Source organism: Leptidea sinapis, chromosome 9 (assembly GCF_905404315.1).
Source record: "Leptidea sinapis chromosome 9, ilLepSina1.1, whole genome shotgun sequence".
Classification (NCBI taxonomy): domain Eukaryota; kingdom Metazoa; phylum Arthropoda; class Insecta; order Lepidoptera; family Pieridae; genus Leptidea; species Leptidea sinapis.
Genome location: NC_066273.1, coordinates 3,739,464 through 3,758,750, shown reverse-complemented (window position 1 = coordinate 3,758,750; position 19,287 = coordinate 3,739,464). Strand labels below are relative to the sequence as shown.

The 19,287-nt window shown below is 35.1% G+C and overlaps 1 protein-coding gene across 6 annotated transcripts in view; it reads left to right on the top strand.

Moving 5' to 3' along the window:
• LOC126965927 (kinesin-like protein unc-104) overlaps positions 1-19,287 on the top strand; it is a 211,160-nt gene that overhangs the window by 4,621 nt on the left and 187,252 nt on the right. For all 6 annotated transcript variants that reach the window (XM_050809719.1, XM_050809718.1, XM_050809722.1 and 3 more), the window contains exon 2: positions 6,081-6,113. The gene's annotated coding sequence lies outside the window, so the exon portion shown is untranslated. The remainder of the gene's footprint in view (positions 1-6,080; positions 6,114-19,287) is intronic.

Below are 19,287 nucleotides of genomic sequence, written 5' to 3'. Positions count from 1 at the left end.
ACTGGTAAACTATTTTCGCAATAAAATTTTAAAAAATTGAGTTTTTTCATTGGATTCACTCATTTCGACAGAAAAAAGCAATTGAAAAATGGCTGGATGGATTTAACTACCTTAAAAAAGAAACAATTATTTTATGCCGGCCAAAATAAAATAAAGGTAGTTTGGTGACAATTTGGTTAGGTTCTGATTATGGGATCCATGACCTATGTCAACGATACTATTATCGGTACTTTTCAATTCTTAGGAGCAAATTAACGATACTCGGCCGAATCTTTTATATGATATCCGAATATTTGAGTCACGTACCATAACGTCGTTATGGTTAAATAATTGTCGTAGTCGAATATGATGATCGATGGAACTCGTTAACGACTTACAGTAAGGGTGCGATCTATGGCAGAATTTTTAACAGTCTCGCAAAATTTCTACTCATATTCAGACAAATTATTAGCAAGTATACTTCATTTCAATTCGATTTCGATTCACCAAAAAAAAAAAAATGTAACAAAGAGAAACAACCGACTTCAAAAAAAATATTCCAAAACAGTGCCTTGGCTGACACCGACTCCAAAAATTACAATAGTTGTTACAAGAATTAGATTGTATATTTTTTTTTTACTTTTTGATGCATATAATATCTATTTTTTGGAGTAGTTGTTTTTTGAAGTAGGTTGTGTTTTTGTTATTTTTTTTATTTATTGCGATATACCATTCAATCTTGAAAACTCATCATACACCGCCACAAATATATGATACTTGGTAGCCTACCTCAACCTCACATTAGCTAAATTGTGGTGGCACTTCCACAAAAGCAACAATAAAAAGAATAGTATAGCTATATAGTGACTAATTTATATTATGTGTATAAAGCGGGGGTGGGACAGAATGTTTACAAATGAATTTTATATAATTTCGAGCGTATATATAGTTATTTTCGGGGCCAATCTCCAGATGGCGCTAGTTTTCAAATAGACAGCTCATAATGCGTAGAGAGGGCTCTTTTTTATATAATATATATCCCTATATATTATTATACTCTTTGGTATAAAGTTTAACAAGTCGATTTTGCTATGCATTTGGCATTATGATTTCCTTGTTATCTCGTTGTTCTACTTAGAACCGTAATGCGTTTATTATACATATTATATTATCATTTGTTTTTGGAAACAAAATGAAACTATTCTTAAAGGACAATAATAACACAAACGCACGACACGCCACAAGATAGGATATCATCCCCACCATTTGGATGAGTGGTGGTCCTCCACAGTGCGGTTTTCAAGGAGCTTTCTTACTCGTACTACTAAGCTGTGGAATGAGCTTCCTTGTGCGGTGTTTCTGGGACGATACGACATGGGTACCTTCAAAAAAAGCGCGTATACCTTCCTTAAAGGCCGGCAACGCTCTTGTGATTCCTCTGGTGTTCCAAGAGATTGTGGGCGGCGGTGATCACTTAACACCAGGTGACCCGTTCGCTCGTTTGTCCTCCTATTCCATAAAAAAAAAAACAATGAGCAATAGAAGTAAAAAATTAGAAGCGAAACTATAAGGAAAAAACAAGCTGTCAGCAGATACTCTGTAATAAGTAATCAAATATGGCAGTGGCGGGACATATCTGCTGCATAAAACACAAAATGGAAGGGACGGACAGGACAGACTAAGTCGGAAGACGCAAGAGACGATAGGTTGATGACATACTGGCGATAACGAGAAAGGAATGGATGAGAAGATGCCAGCACAGAGAAAGATGGAGGGGGCTTAACCCGAAAGGGATCCATATTAAATCAATAAGAATTAAGTGCACTAACTTAGTTATAAGTAGCAAGTTTAAAAAAAAAATGTAAAAACTGTTTCGGAATACATGAAGCTATCTCATTACTATTTGTAATTATGCGTTGATTACTATACCCAATATAAGTGTGTATGTATCGCGTGTTTTGTTGTTATACCCAATTCACATGAATGACGATGAGTACGTCCGTGACTGGCGCCACACGCAATACCTTTGAATGCACTTAGCTTTAGTGGCTGCAGCTACTGTGAATTATCCTGGCTTTACTTAATGCTGTCTGAAACTAAGTCCAATTAACATTTTTACAACTACTTACCCCTGTCTTCGCGTAAAACTTTCATATAAGCAGTCTTCATTGTATTATTTTGTCATTGTTAATTGCTAGGTTTTGAGACTAATGTTGTAAGCAAGTTATTATGACGTATTTGTTGTTTAACACGCCTCGTAATTTACCCTTGACAGACTCTACCTACCTACGTACACTTCAAGCGAAAGGTAGAATTCATTTACGACTGTTCCCAAAATTCAGTCTATCTCTTACCTGAGATAAAAATCGTAACTGTAGTTGACTTTTATGTCCCAATAAACTAATCGATGGTAACTCACCTTATCCGTACACGCTGTCTGTCAATGCGACGACGTATAGCTTACCAGCGATAGAAGTTTGTATGGAAATTTAAATTCACGCGTCCCAATGTAATGCGATAAGAATGACTTATCGGGTGTATTGAGACAGCTTCAGATTATTGACAGCTAATTACTGACAGTAGAAGGTAGTAATTTATCTCTATCTTTAGATAGTATATTGGGATCGGCCTTTAAAGAGAAATGTTTTCATAACGTACTTCAAAGCTGTGGTATGAGCTTCCTTGTGCGGTGTTTCCAGGATAATACGGGTACCTTCAAAAAAAGCGCGTCCACATTATTTAATGGCCGGCAACGCTCCTGTGATTCCTCTGTTGTTGCAAGAGAATGTGGGTGGCGGTGATCACTTAACACCAGGTGACCCGTACGGTCGTTTGTTCGTTCCTCCTTCTCCATAAAAAAAAAACTGAAGATTTTGAATTATGGTATTAGTATGTATTTGATAAATTTACTGTAGTGTTTATAAAAATGCATTTAAATATTAATATTAAGTGACCACCGTAATTTATACGTGTCTATATTAACGACGATTTAGAAAAACATACGCAAAGGATTGAGAAAAATCTTTTTGAAATTTGCTATTGCTGTTTGTTTTAGTTTTCGCAACCGCTTCAATTCAAGATGTCAATAAAAGGTGATGGATTTCCTAGACACCATTAGACGTTCCTCCATACCTTCTGCCAGGTAGAGCCCTAATGAATCATATTTGGTGGATGCTATTACTAATTATGACAGTAATCACGACCATCATGTTCACGAAGCATCCTTACACAAACAATGTTCAAGCTCTAAAGGTTGATGCATCTATTATACGATAAATTATATTGATACAGTTTATACTTTATATAAAAATAATTTATATCATTTAAACACGACTCATATATTGTATGCAGCACCTTACAAACTAATTTGTTATGTATATTACAGCCATTATAAATAATCTATTAGATTGAAAATGGCACTATTTTCGTTGAGTTTCTTGTATGTTCTTCTCACGAGCTCATCTTTTTACGAACATAGGGAAAATTCAGTAATTCAAAAGAAAGGTAGGTAGGTAGGTCTCTGTAGGTAAACAGGTATGTGTAAAATTTAAAATTATATTGTTGAAGTAGAACTAACACAACAAATCAAAATTTAATATTGGTTTCACCGAATAAATATCCGATGCAGAAAATTTTCAACTTTTCATAAACAAGGACAAGATTTTAATAAAAGTTCCCTGTATAAGTCCAAAGAATATTTGGGTTTGCAGACAGAATACCGAATATGAACATTGTTCGTTTGGGATAAGGTTACATTTGCTTCTCCAAATTTTGACAGTAATAAATATTGGAGTAGCATAACTTCGGCGCTAAGTAAAACAAGAATATTATTTATTCGTAATTTTCTTATTGGAATACACAAGGGTACAATATGTATTGCGCAGAGTTAATTTAGTTGTTTGTTTTGTTTTGGTGTCATGTCAAAGATGATTATTGTTACGTAAGCATTAATTTTTCGAATTTGCAAAAGTGCAAAACTTTTTCCTAAATCTACAGCAAACAAAAATTACTAACCCAAAGTCGATCTATATAGATGGAGATAGAATATTCTATTTAGTGATAACAATATTAACGATATTCAAACCATGATAAAACATATCCATAATTTTCATAATCCATAATTTTACAAATGATTTGAGTTTTCTTTAGTGTTTATTCCGCCAATATTTGTCTATAAACAATTCGACACGTGTTTCGCCTCTACACGAGGCATCCTCAGGACGCGAGATTTTGGCGTGTAGAGGCGAAGCACGTGTCGAATTGTTTAAAGACAAATATTGGCGGAATTAACACTAAAGAAAACTCAAATCATTTGTATAAAAGTGTAGTTACTTACTTATATGGTAACTGTAAAAGAAGTATGACTGAAAGCTTAATATGATTATAGAGAAAGTTTATGAGAAGATAAGAAAATTAAAATACAGAATTTTTCGTAGGGCTCTGGCGGATTCCTTTTAGTCTGTTTTTCTAGTGTATACAATGACGTTCTATACATATGGAAATATCATTCGCAGTCTGAAAGCGGAATGGCAAAAGTGTGCTAAAAGATAATATAAGCACACTTTTCTCCTTAGTCGTATATCAAGTGTCAACTGTGTGTCAATCACTAAGCCTAAGTGTGCTATAGAAGAGTGCTAAAATAATACTTTAATAACGCAAAAAAAAAGATGGTGTGACGTATCACTGGTATGACAGATGAAAGGACGTGACAAGCACACAGTCAGAAATGAAATTTTTTTAAAGGCCAAGTGAACAATGATTAGCATATATTGTATTTTTTGTACGGAAAGTCATTGTCAGTGAATATGAAAAATTACAAACTAGTGTTGTTTACACGGTATCACAGACGTATCGTAATCTAGTTATAATTGATATTAACAACGCAAATCTGGAAAAGCTAATCTTTTTCAGCTTTTCCGTACACGAAATAGTGAAGGGGAATTAGCAAGAGCGAGTTGTGAAGAATTTTACTCGAATCATTTCCTCGAGGTTGATTTATATATCACCCCTAAAAGATTTAAGCGTTTGAAAATTCATACTCATAAAAACTTTTATAACATTAAAAGTATTGAAATCTCTTTCGAAAGTCGATACATTTTGTCAATTTAGTCAAATTGACGCACACACAAAAGTCCAATTATCAATATTTATAATTTGACAAATGCTGTCATACCAAGACATGTTGGTGTCCGCTTACATTACAAATGCCAAAAATGATACCCTGTCTATGTCTCAAAGACAAAATTTAACAATTTAAAAAATAAACATACAAACTTTCGCCTTTATCATATGAGTGTGATTTTTGATTAAAAACGTAAAAACCTCCGACTGAACAGATCTTGATCAGAAAATAGGGACAGACTGACAAACGTTAAACTTATAGCTACCCTCTCTTTCGTCTGGGTTAAAAAATACCTAACTGCTACTCCACTGACGTCTCTGTCGAAATTGGGTTCTAAATTCAAAATACTTAGCTTAAATTTTTTTTTATGAAAATAAGGAACGAGAAAAAGAAATAAGGGGCGAGCAGGACGTTCAGCTGATGGTAATAGATACGCCCTGCCCATTACAATGCAGTGCCGAATAGGATTCTTGAAAAACCCCAAATATTCTGAGCGGCACTACAACTGCGCTCGTAACCTAGAAACATAAGATCTTAGGTCTCATTTGCCCAGTAATTTCACTAGCTACGGCGCCCTTCAGGCTCAAACACAGTAATGCTATCACATTACTGCTTCACGGCAGAAATAGGCGCCGTTGTGGTACTCATAATCTAGCCAGCATCCTGTGCAAAAGAGCCTCCCACTGGTAACTGGTAAACTGAAGAAGTGTTTACATTGCTGCCTATTGACCAATAATATTTTAAGCAACTAGAGTAAACGCAGAAATGTATAGACATAGCAGTCCAAGCTTATTATGGTGTCATTTGTGGCATGCCGCACATATTTCGGCTTTGATTTTGTATGACGTGCATTGTATATACAGAACGTCATTGGGTATATATTATAACTAAGATTTGATTTGTTTAATTTACCACCAAAGCTTTTGCATATTATGTTTTGTTTTCGACTCTTTATTCACAGTTTTTTGTTTTGTTTCAGATGTATGACAATCTGCAAGCAGTTCCTGAATAGGTAAGTTGTCCTGTAAATAGAAAAAAAACTATTGTTTTACTACTCGTGTACAAATTTTTACATTTTTTTTTAATTTAAAGCAAATAATATATCTACTGATAAAGACTGAAAAAGGAATGCTGAAATGGTTTGGACACGTGGAGCGAATGAGTGAAGAAATAATGACGCATCAAATATATAAGGCAAGTGTGTGTGGGCAAGTTGGTGGCGGGAGACCTCGTAGAACATTCGTCGACCAAATTGGGGACGTTTTGAGAAAAGGAAAGGTCCGAAGCACCCGCAACTGGCGAGCATATATGAAGAGTAGAGGAAGTGCGTGAGGTTTGTAAGGACTGGAACAAGGTGTGAGTGTATGAATGAATGAATATATCGACTACTAACTGACCCGACACACGTTGCACTGTTTGATTTTGTAAAATCCGTTCATAGCTGAGAGGAATATTCCTACCAAATTTCAAGTTTCTATCGCCTTATGGTTACAGTGATATCGTGATTAGTCAATATCTAGGTGGAAATCTCTTATATACTAGCTGACCCAGCAAACGTTGTATTGTGATATAAAGTAATAAAAATAAAATTCAATAATTAAAATTTTTGGGGTTAGTATAAAAATAGATGACGATTCTTAGACCTACCAAAGCAATATGAAAACGGCCGTAAACGGTGATAGCAATATATCCGTAACTAGAGCTACGTTATTGAAAACGACCGTAAACGGTAATAGCAATATATCCGTAACTAGAGATACGTTATTGAAAACGACCGTAAACGGTAATAGCAATGTATCCGTAACTAGAGATACGTTATTGAAAACGACCGTAAACGGTAATAGCAATATATCCGTAACTAGAGATACGTTATTGAAAACGACCGTAAACGGTAATAGCACTATATCCGTAACTAGAGATACGTTATTGAAAACGACCGTAAACGGTAATAGCAATATATCCGTATTTAGAGATACGTTATTGAAAACGACCGTAAACGGTAATAGCAATATATCCGTAACTAGAGATACGTTATTGAAAACGACCGTAAACGGTAATAGCAATATATCCGTAACTAGAGATACGTTATTGAAAACGGCCGTAAACGGTAATAGCACTATATCCGTAACTAGAGATACGTTATTGAAAACGACCGTAAACGGTAATAGCAATATATCCGTATTTAGAGATACGTTATTGAAAACGACCGTAAACGGTAATAGCAATGTATCCGTAACTAGAGATACGTTATTGAAAACGACCGTAAACGGTAATAGCAATATATCCGTAACTAGAGATACGTTATTGAAAACGACCGTAAACGGTAATAGCAATATATCCGTAACTAGAGATACGTTATTGAAAACGACCGTAAACGGTAATAGCAATATATCCGTAACTAGAGATACGTTATTGAAAACGACCGTAAACGGTAATAGCAATATATCCGTAACTAGAGATACGTTATTGAAAACGACCGTAAACGGTAATAGCAATGTATCCGTAACTAGAGATACGTTATTGAAAACGACCGTAAACGGTAATAGCAATATATCCGTAACTAGAGATACGTTATTGAAAACGACCGTAAACGGTAATAGCAATATATCCGTAACTAGAGATACGTTATTGAAAACGACCGTAAACGGTAATAGCAATATATCCGTAACTAGAGATACGTTATTGAAAACGACCGTAAACGGTAATAGCAATATATCCGTAACTAGAGATACGTTATTGAAAACGACCGTAAACGGTAATAGCAATATATCCGTAACTAGAGATACGTTATTGAAAACGACCGTAAACGGTAATAGCAATATATCCGTAACTAGAGATACGTTATTGAAAACGGCCGTAAACGGTAATAGCACTATATCCGTAACTAGAGATACGTTATTGAAAACGGTCGTAAACGGTAGAAGCAATATATCCGTAACTAGAGATATGTTATTGAAAACGTCCGTAAACGGTGATAGCAATGTATCCGTAACTAGAGATAGGTTATTGAAAACGGCCGTAAACGCTGATAGCAATATATCCGTAACTAGAGATACGTTATTGAAAACGGCAATAAAGCAAACAATAAAAAACCAAAATGGCGGGTTGCAAAAGTACTTCGTATTTTATCTTGTACGATGGCGCGATTCCCTAAAGCTGGTTTTATTACGTAGATTATAGATGTATACATATTGAACCAATATAATATTAATCATTGAGATAAACTTGAGACAACCTTGTGTTAACAGGACATTATTGCGCACTTGGGAGCCACTCAGATGTAGTTCAATGTTCATAATTATGTATCTGAAAGTAGATTTAGATGAATGCGTTCATACTGTATGTTTACAGGGTGTAAAAATGTCTTTTAATAAAAAACTTACAACATGATCCCACGAAATAAATGTGTTACGAAATTCAAAGAAAAGAATTGTTAAAAAAGTTTGTGGTTTAAAGGTTACTATAACATAATGTTATTGAGGGAATGGAGCGAATGCCCTCAGGCTATACATTTATTAATGTTATTGTACAATATTACATATATTTTAACGAAATAAAAAAAGCCGGCTGAGTTTTTCTTAGGCTGACGTTCGAAGTTATTTTAAATCCTACTTTGAAGAAAAATATTTTAATTTTAATATGCCCCACACTAGTTACAGCTTAACACTAGCAAAGGCCAGAATGACAAATTAAGAACCTTTCAAGTTGACACAGACAAGTGGGCGTCCGGATTACAACGCGCCACCAAGTATTGGACTAGCATCAAGTGCGTGGGCCGGGAGTCGGGACGCCTGTTTTATGGCTAGACATTGTATGACGTCAATACAAATTTAAATTTAACCCTACACTTGTGAAGGGGTAACATTTGTAACTATGTAGGTGTACACTTTATTTTATGTGATTGAATGAGACTGAGTAATGCTGAATTATGTAACGAGCCGGGTAAAGTTAGCTCGAGACTTCTAATAGAGCTTCCATCTTATTCCTGTGATCTTGGTCTTAAACTCTCACTTTTTGAAGTGAAGCCTGTTTAGGCGCGCTGTGTACCTAATTTTACCTGATTGAATGAGACAGAGCTATGCTCAATTATGTAACGAGCCGGGTAAAGTTAGCTCGAGACTACTAATAGAGCTGCCATCTTTATTTATTTATTTCAAGGAATATCAACAGCTATTTACACAAAATAAAAATACAATAGAAACTTAGAGCTAATTATAGATATTCACTAATAGACAATAGAAGTAGTAAGAAGCAAAATGATAAAGAGTAAACATGTAAAATTATAATCTAATAATAAGCACACTTGATATTTACAGGTTAGGATTCAAAAAATGTTTTCATGTTACATTGTTTCATTGCTTTGACAGTTGTACTAAAAATATCCATATTAATTATTTCACTGCTTAGTTTATTACAGGTGGTGCTAGCTCGCAAGATATAACTATTGCTCCGGTAGTTAGTAGATGATTGAGGTATATACAATAAACGGCTATAGCGTAGTGCAGTTGACGAAGTTATCAATGAAATTGTCGAAAGAAGATCTGGACAATCAAATCTTAGTCCTGTGGTCTTGGTCTTAAACTCTCACTTTTTGAAGTGAAGCCTTGCTTAGGCGCGCTGTGCACTTAATTTTACGTGATTGAATGAGACTGAGTAATGCGCAATTATGTAACGAGCCGGGTAAAGTTAGCTTGCGACTACTAATAGAGCTTCCATCTCAGTCCTGTGGTCTTGGTCTTAAACTCTCACTTTTAGAAGTGAAGCCTTGTTTAGACGCGCTGTGTACTTCATTTTACGTGATTGAATGAGACGGAGCTATGCTTAATTATGTAACGAGCCGGGTAAAGTTAGCTCGAGACTACTAATAGAGCTTCCATCTCAGTCATGTGGTCTTAAACTACCCGTTTTTTGAGGTGAAGACTGTCTTGTCGTCCTGTTGTCTTGGTCTTAAACTAACACGGTTGTTTGAAGTGAAGACTAGTCAGGCTCGCTGTGCACTTTATTTTATTGGGTTAAATGATACTTAGCTATGCTTAATTATGTAATGCTCGTTTGGGTAATGTTATTACGAGACGTCTTATAGAGCTTCCATCTCAGTCCTATGGTCTTGGTCTTATTCTTTATTCTAATTCATTCCATGGAGACTCGTGTACGCCCTCTAGAGTGACTACTGGAACCCACACATCCAAGTGATTTTAAATAAATCTGTCTGTCAGTCGATACACTTCGTTGATAGTGCTTAAACAATCGAGTGATACTTCGCAGCTCTGCGGGGTTCGGATGAATACGACAACAACTATTGTGTTACATTTGGCCATATTTTATTCTAGAAATAATTTTTGACGCAATTTAACACCGTTAAATACCACCGTTAGCTAGAAAAATAATTACGTAATATTTGCCAAGAGCCCCCCTCCCTCTAAGTGAGATTTGGATAGATTTAGCTTGATCCCCTCCCCTGATGATGAATTGCAAAATGAGTGAAAAATTTAAAACAGACGAACACAGAATATTTCCTTCGAATTCAGTTTCCAAAACCTTCCAAATGTTGTGAGTTTTCTTGATTATTACGCTTCGACACGTGTTTCGCCTCTACACGAGGCATTCTCAGAAGATGACTCGCCCAATTCTGGCCCGAGACGATGGCATTGATGATTCATCTTAGCGCGACGGTATGTTATTTTTCAATTCTTAAATTTAAAAAATAAAACAAAAAAACAACGGACTTCAAAAACTCTATTCCAAAACAATAGATTTAATATGCACTTAAAATAATTGCGTATTTTTATACAATCTAATTAATTAATCTAATTCTAGTAACGATTATTGTTATTTTTGGATCGGTGTAGAATTAGAGTAATTAATTGGATTGTATAAAAATACGCAATATTTTATACTTTGTAGTGCATATTACGAGTATATCTATTGTATTTGAAGTTGGTTGTTTTTTTTTAAATTTTGAATGAATCTGATGTACACTAACTATTATTTTGTCTAAATATGTGTTGATGCACTAAATTTTGCTATGCAGCAATGAACGCAAGCGCATTGCAATTTGATTAAAGACAATTAGAAATTCTTCCACAGATCGCACCCTTACTTTGTTACTTACTCTTACCGCAGTCTTTAAGGAGATCCATTGATTATCATATTCGACTACGACAATTACTTGACCATAACGACGTTACGGTAGGTGACCAGAACCTAACCAAATTCTCACCAAACTACCTTTAAAGTATATCCTTTCCTAAAAAAAAGAATCATCAAAATCGTTTGGCGCGATATTGAGTTATACGTAAATTTGTCGCCCACATACTTATAGCAAATTTAAGATTTTTATGGTTTTCTCATGGATACCATTGTCGGATGCATGGGACCACACGGGAAGCACCAGCTTTCAAATAAACAAAGAATTATCAAAATCGGATCACCCAGTCGAAAGTTCTGAGGTAACAAACATAAAAATAAATACCGACGAATTGACAACCTCATTTTTTGGAGTCGGTTAAAAAGGGTGTCAGCAGTAATGTTTTCTCTTGAAGCCAAATCGTTGTATCGCGTGTCAGCCACAGTTGGTTCTGCCGAACTGCAATAATTGCACTGTACTTGCTACGAACGCTGTGTGTTCATACAACAACAATTTTTGATTAACGATACTCAATCTGACCTACATGCTCACTGAATGTTATGACTCGTTGTATATTTATTACATTATTTAGTTCTCTGTGTTAAGCATAAGAAGCCACACATGCCCGTGAATGGCGGCAACGATTTACGCTCAACTTATCATCGCTGAAGATATTTATTTGCACCACCCGGCCACACGGTATAGGTAAGGGCTTACATGCCTCACCCACGGAAGAATCGACTCCCGCCGAACTCTCGACTGGACGGCCGGTGAAACTGCTGAAAACAATTCCAAACATGCTTCGTCTCTACCCGAGGCATCCACACGCGAAACACGTGTAAATTGGTTTCAACAGGATATCACGTTAACAGCATATATAATATTATATAATCGTAAGAAAGTAAAAACTGAACATTGCATATTTAAAAGAATACTTGGTGTCTGTTCTACAAACAATACGAATCCAAACATGTACTCTTAGAATTTTGGTGTTCTTTAATGAAAATAGCAGAGCAAGACGTTCAGCTGATGGAAATTGGTACGCTCTGCCAATTACAATGCAGTGCTGCTCAGGATTCTTGATAAACCCAAACCAGTAATTTCACTTGCTACGGTGCCCTTCAGACCGAAACACAATAATGCTTACTTAGTACTGCTTCACGGCAGAAATAGCTTAGCTATGTATGCTGTATGCTGTAGACTGTGCAAAGGAGCCTCCCACTGGTGAAATGTCCGCGCAAAACGCAATAACTACTGGCAGGCATAGTATTTTTTTGCTTGTTGAGTCCACGCGTACGACGGCGCATCTAATTTTAAATAATTATTGATTCCATAACATAATGCTTACTCAATATTTTTTTAATCCCTGAAAAATCTCATTCCCATGTCTCATATAAATTTGTGCACTGAAATATTGTTTTGTGAGGTGAAGATGATATTTAAGCTTTTATGAATATGGAATGTCTACCAATATCTATCACCTAGTACTTAGACTTGGGAAAATATTGGATCCCGTAATTTCATTTACTCTTTGCACAGACTTACGCCAAAATCGGGGTCGACAAAACTCTCACCTACTTGTAGGTAGGCGAACGAAACCATTTCATAGAGTTGAATAATCGTCCTTCTAAATATTAAATGATAATAAGGCATTATATTACTTTAAGAATACAGCCGTCAATATTTTTTATCGGCAGTCATTCTTGGTACTAGGAACTCATAAATAAATTTAAACCATATAGCGTATTAATACGATAAGTTATCGTTGCACTTCTATAAAAGAATTTTATTTAAACAAATATACATGTCGCATTCATTATAATACATTAAGGAAAGTCAAAGCAATCTTAACTTATGATAATAATCTCCGGTCCACTGTAAAGGACATAAAAATCAAAATTATTCATGTAGGTCACGGAAATGACACTTTATATAATAATATAAAATATTTTTTTATTGAATCTATCGCGACATCGTAAAGGGTTGAGCTAATGAGAAGAAGTAGCAAGAATCTCATTGCCACACTTTTATATCAAGATTTACATTTCCATCGATTTACAAATTACTTCAATTACAATATAATACGTAAAATGATGCAACAAACATACTCAAACGTCAAATAGTAAATGCCTTATATCAATGCCAATGTCAATGCCATAGTAAATGGATTCTATAATAAAAAATAGAAAGATGGATTAATACAACATTATTTTAATCTCTCTCAATTTGTCAGTTTTCATTTCAAAATATATTTTAATAAATGCAACGATATATACTCGCCAAATACCGCCATAATGCACCAAAGAAAAACTTAAAAGATATAAATAGCGGATCTTCTCATCACTCATTAGGTATACTACATTTGAGTATAGGATACTACAGTAGACATATTGGGATTTAAATGACATGTGCTCATTTTAGGATCATTATAAACACTGACCTGTATAAATACAACTGGACAGGTTGTTGCATATGTTTGACAGCAAATTTTTTGTGCCTATTTGGAGCGCCACTCGTGAGTGTCCAGAGAACTAATTTTGACGTACTTATAATACAAATGGCTGCGAAGGAACGTACAAGACTCTGAAGTATTTTTACATTTTGAACAAATTTCGTTCGTTTTCTGCGTTAGTTATGCTTCAAGAATTACCGTAATAAAGTACACAATTTTTTTGTAAATAGTTTCCCACCATCTATCGATGTTTTCTGAGGTTATCATCACTAGTTTTGGTACCGCAGACACTCGCTACATGGCCAACAGCGACAAAATGGCGAATATCAAACAGGCACAAAATCGCTTTGACAGACGCCAGTCCAGTGGTATATAGCAGAGGTCAGTGATTAAAACAAGACAAAAGTTTTTATTATTTCACTCAAAAACTTTTTACGTGTTTACTTGTTTGACACTGTGTCAAATGTCAATGTAATATGATATTAATTGTCAATGTTATATATTATGTCAAATGCAATAATAATTCACGACTGTTCGCTATTTAACGGCGCTTATTGGCTTTTATAGCGCAATCATACTTTCTATAAATAGTTTATGCGTTTTTTATTTATAGCAATTTAAAAAGCTAATATTTACAAAAATAAAACTACAAAAATAATTCGCGTACAAGAGATTCGATGGCTATGCTGACCTCTATAGTGATTTTTGCTATGCCCTTTTGGTAATGTAACAGCCATTTCGAAGGATCGCGTGTTATTGCTATAATTAGGGTTATGTTACGGGTCGACTCTCTGGCGCCCTTACCGGTACCTTGTGACGTGGTAACATGACGATTAGGCCATTTAACTTCCAATGCCCGAAATTGGAGATATTTTACATTAATTTAGGCCACCTTTCTGAAGGCTGAGAAGGGTTAATGACAATGCTGATATTCTGTGTCCAGCGACGTGTAAGATGATGATGATGAGAATAATCACTCATCTTAAGGCTGGGGAGCGAGTGGAGCTAGGTTACCTCTCTCGCACAAGATCGACATTGTTTTAATTCGTAATTAATTAGCATTTTTAATTTATTACAAACATATAATTGTCTTTACAAGAATAACAAAACTTTATCATGTTAAATAGTAATATCCGGACGACCGAGCCTTGCTCGGATTTTTAAGAATGTACAAAACTTGAACAAAAAAAAAACTAATAGGACATCTGGATTCGAACCGGGGTCTTCTGCTTTCCGGATCACCCAATGTCCCATCTGAGCTATAATAGTCTTGTATATAGTGGCGAAATTTACCTTTTTATTCTAATGTTATTGTAGCTGTTTCTCATTCAAACATGGATAAAACAATTTTTTTTAAATTGAAACCTAGCTAGATCGATTTATCACCCCCGAAATCCCCCTGCATACTTAATTTTATGAAAATCGTTGGAGCCGTTTCCGAGATTCAGATTATATATATATATATATATATATATATATATATATATACAAGAATTGCTCGTTTAAAGATATAAGATTAGTAAATAATTTTTCATACAATTTTTATCTTCATTGAATGATTAACATGGCTCCAACTGTAAAAGTTACTTTGGTGATTTTTTTTAAACAATGTAACCCGATTCCTGCCGCCGAATTCCACCTTCGTAGGTCACGCAACAAGTTAGGATATCATCCCCACCATCTGGATATGTGGCGGTCCTCCACAGTGCGGTTTGCAAGGAGCTTTCTTCCACGTACTACTAAGCGGTGGAATGAACTTCCTTGTGCGGTGTTTCCGGGACGATACGACATGGGTACCTTCAAAAAAAGCGCGTACACCTTCCTTTAAGGCCGGCAACGCTCCTGTGATTCCTCTGGTGTTGCAAGAGAATGTGGGCGGCGGTGATCACTTAACACCAGGTGACCAGGTACGCTCGTTTGTCCTCCTTTTCCATAAAAAAAGCTGCATCTTTTTGTATATTTTTGGATTTCATTGTTTTGAAATTTATATTTGTATGTAATTTTTTCTATCAATTATAAGAATAAGTTGGAGCAAATTAGTATCGTTGGGTTCAGGTAGAACTCGTATAAATGCGGTTATATAGAAGGGGCAACCACAAATTGTAATAAACTGACAATAAATTGTGTGTAACGCGTCCCGAGAGAGTTACACCGAGTACAGGCAGATCTAAACCCGAAGAAAACGTATTTATGAGGGATGGCTTGAAAGAGTAAAACATATTAATACATCTATGTGTGTAGAATATCGATTCATTTATAGGACGATCGTTTTTAAATAACTTTTATTTATTACTGATTATTCTTCGGTTAAGTAATTAAATTTGTATTATAAGTAAAAGTGTCGTATTGGAAAATATCTCAGAATATAGCTATTTGCGGTCTTATTTAACGGTTACTAAGAATGTAATCAAAATAGATTTAGATAGGGAAAATAATACCTAACATCTATACTTACCAGTGGGAGGCTCCTTTGCACAAGATACCGGCTAAATTATGGGTACCACAACGGCACCTGTTTCTGCCGTGAGGCAGTACTGTGTTTCGGTCTGAAGGGCGCCGTAGCTAGTGAAATTACTGGGCAAATGATACATAACATCCTATGTCTCAAGGTGACATGCGTAGTTGTTCTGCCGCTCAGAATTTTAGGGTTTTTCAAGAATCCCGAGCGGCACTGCATTATAATGAGCAGGGCGTATCAATAACCATCAGCTGAACGTCCTGCTCGTCTCGTCCCTTACTGTCATAAAAAAATATAACATTAGTTGCCATTTCCTGGATACAAACGTTCTTGCCTCTGTTTTTCTTGGTTTTTAAGATCCATTTTTTTTTCAAATAAGATCAAGAAGCATCATTATCTGTATCTTTCTGTTTTGCTTTTTATAGTAGGTACTTCAAATAGTGCTTAAAAAGGCTCAATGATATAATAGGTCGCAAACAGAAAATAAGTATACAAATTTAACAACAATAAGCGAAAAAATTCAAACAGTCCGTTTCTCAATATTTCCCTCCTTTTCAGTTTCCAAAATATCCTTACGATTGGTTTATTTTTGGAGGAGGAAATTTTCGAGAAAGAAACCCCGTTTTTTGAGTTTTTTCCTCATTATATTTAGTCGAAGCTGGCAGTTGTCTTTATCGTATTGATTATTGTCTCGACGGTATGTTGTTTTAGAATTCTTAAATCTGATAAAAGCCTCACCCAATGTAACTTTTTAATATTAAGAATTAAAAATAAAAATGCTTTTATTCTAGCTTTTTTTACTCCTTCATTGATTTTGTGAGCTGTTTTTTTTATTCACAAAAATGTTAATCGCTCACGCTATGGACGCTAGTATGAAACAAATCGAATGTTAATTTAATCACGTTATTCAAAAGAATTGTTAAAAAACGTTTGTGTGGTAAAGGTTAACTATAACATAAATGACTTTCTTAATGAAACTACAAATTGGGAATGGAGTGACCGCCCTCAGGCTATTAAATAATAAGTTTAATTGTACAATATTACTTTGTAAACATATTTTTTCGATGAAAAGAAAAAAGCCCGCTGAGTTGTTGCGCCCGTTCTTCTCAGGTCTGAGGCATTCATTTTGGAATGGGTGGTAAGTTTTTGACTTTCAATAAGTGATGTCACATCCTATTTTGAATAAAAATATTTCGATTTTTAATTAATCGAGTAGGTACCTCAAGATTTTCAAATTTCAACAAAAATTTTTCCGCCAGCTCAACAAGGGATTTGTCGTTGCTTTTAAGCAGTAGTTAGTAAATGCGGTTTATCGCAGTATAACAGTAAAGGTCAACTGAAGGTCTGAGTTGAAATCGGAAAGCGCCCGTATCTGGAAGCAACCTTCATTAAGGCAACACTGCAGGAATGTTAATGGTACGATCCAAGGATTAACCCTCGATGCTAATCTATTCTTTGTTTTCATTCCGAATAGAATTCCAATCCATTTACTCCGCAAAATTAAAGCTGCTGTACATACAGCGTTATTGCCAAAAAGCATTTTAAGTTTGTCTGTACGTATCAATTTTAATAATTGATTGAATAGCTTTCAAGGAAATTCCTTTATAAGTACAAAACTTCCTCCAACCGGTTAAAACGTTTTCGAGATACATCGAAATAAATTTAAATACAGTTTATTAATAATTATGCATTATTTGCCAAGAGTTGTATGTTACGACATTTAATATCATAACTTCAAATTCAAAGTTAAATAAACTTTATTCAAGTAGGCAGAATCGTCATTCTAAATATTTCTTTTAGATTAGTAAATCTACCATATGTTAGGAAATAGTAGGGCTCGTGAGAAAAGCATACACGAAACTCAACAGCGACTGTTTTTAACTTTTCATCAGAATAATATTCGTTTTGAGTTTTAAAACCTTGCGACTGAAATATAGCATCACTATTGTTGCGTAGCACACAGGCAACAAAGGCTTGCGATGAGTTACTGACCTTACCCAACCCCTCGACGTGACATCCATGGCGGAGTGAACCTTGTGCCTCCGTTCCTGAGTTCTATATTCGCTTTCTAATTACGAACGCTGTTTGTGGATGAAATAAGGCACAGCACGATCGTACACCATCTATATTTTATATTGAATAGCGACTTCAAGTCTCGTCACGCGATATTGTAATCAAGTACTGCTATTGAAATGCCTTTAGAAGCCAGGAAATCTACGTGACTTTGAAGGCATATTATATGGTAGTAAGGTATTGATAGTTTTTAAATAAATACTTTACTTCCTTACTCTGTTAACTTTAATCCCAGTATTTTATATAGTGAAGTAACTTTTTTTTGTAACGCTCGCTTGCTGTGCCTGCAACTTCGTTATTGTAGAATAGGGTTCAACCATGCCAACAAAAACATAATCTTTTTCTCCGTGCACCTATTTTGATTAACATACATGATACAGCCTTAATGCTACTCAAGGCTACGCTGAAGGCATTCGTGAAAGTTTAATGAAAGACTGTCCAGAGAGTAGCGTGTACAGAAAAAGTGACAAACAGAAAGACGGTTATATTTTTATATTTTTTTTTCTTTTGTTCAGCTGCACACTCCTTTTATCACCTACAATCGCTGTTAAGAAAAAAATATCTAATGTACAGACACGTCGACTCTAGTTTTATGATAGCATAGATATTGTAAATGTTACTACTGTATGAGAGCACATTTTTTTAAATGTATTTCGTATTATTAGGGTTGTCTTGGTAAAGCTTTCACTGCTTTTTCAAACACTATTTTTTCTTCTTAGATAACTGAAGCTATTTACAACGGCTATTACTGACTGCTAAAGTTTTGGCATAAACCTTTACCAAACCCTATGGTCTATTGACACCCTGGGCTATATTGCCCCTACTCCACTTTTATATTAACTTCCCATAATATCTTTCTCCCATATATGTTTCTTTCTTCCCATAATTTTTAATAACGAAATAATCTGCTTCTAAGGCAACGTATGTACTCGTATATTTGCTTCTTTGTAGCGCTATTGAGATCTAACGAAAGGGGAGATGTTTCATATTCATAAGAGCTTTCTAGTTTGGGATCATGCGATCTGTACATCTCAATTGTATTTTCAAATGTAACGTCTTAAATCTCTGTAAACATA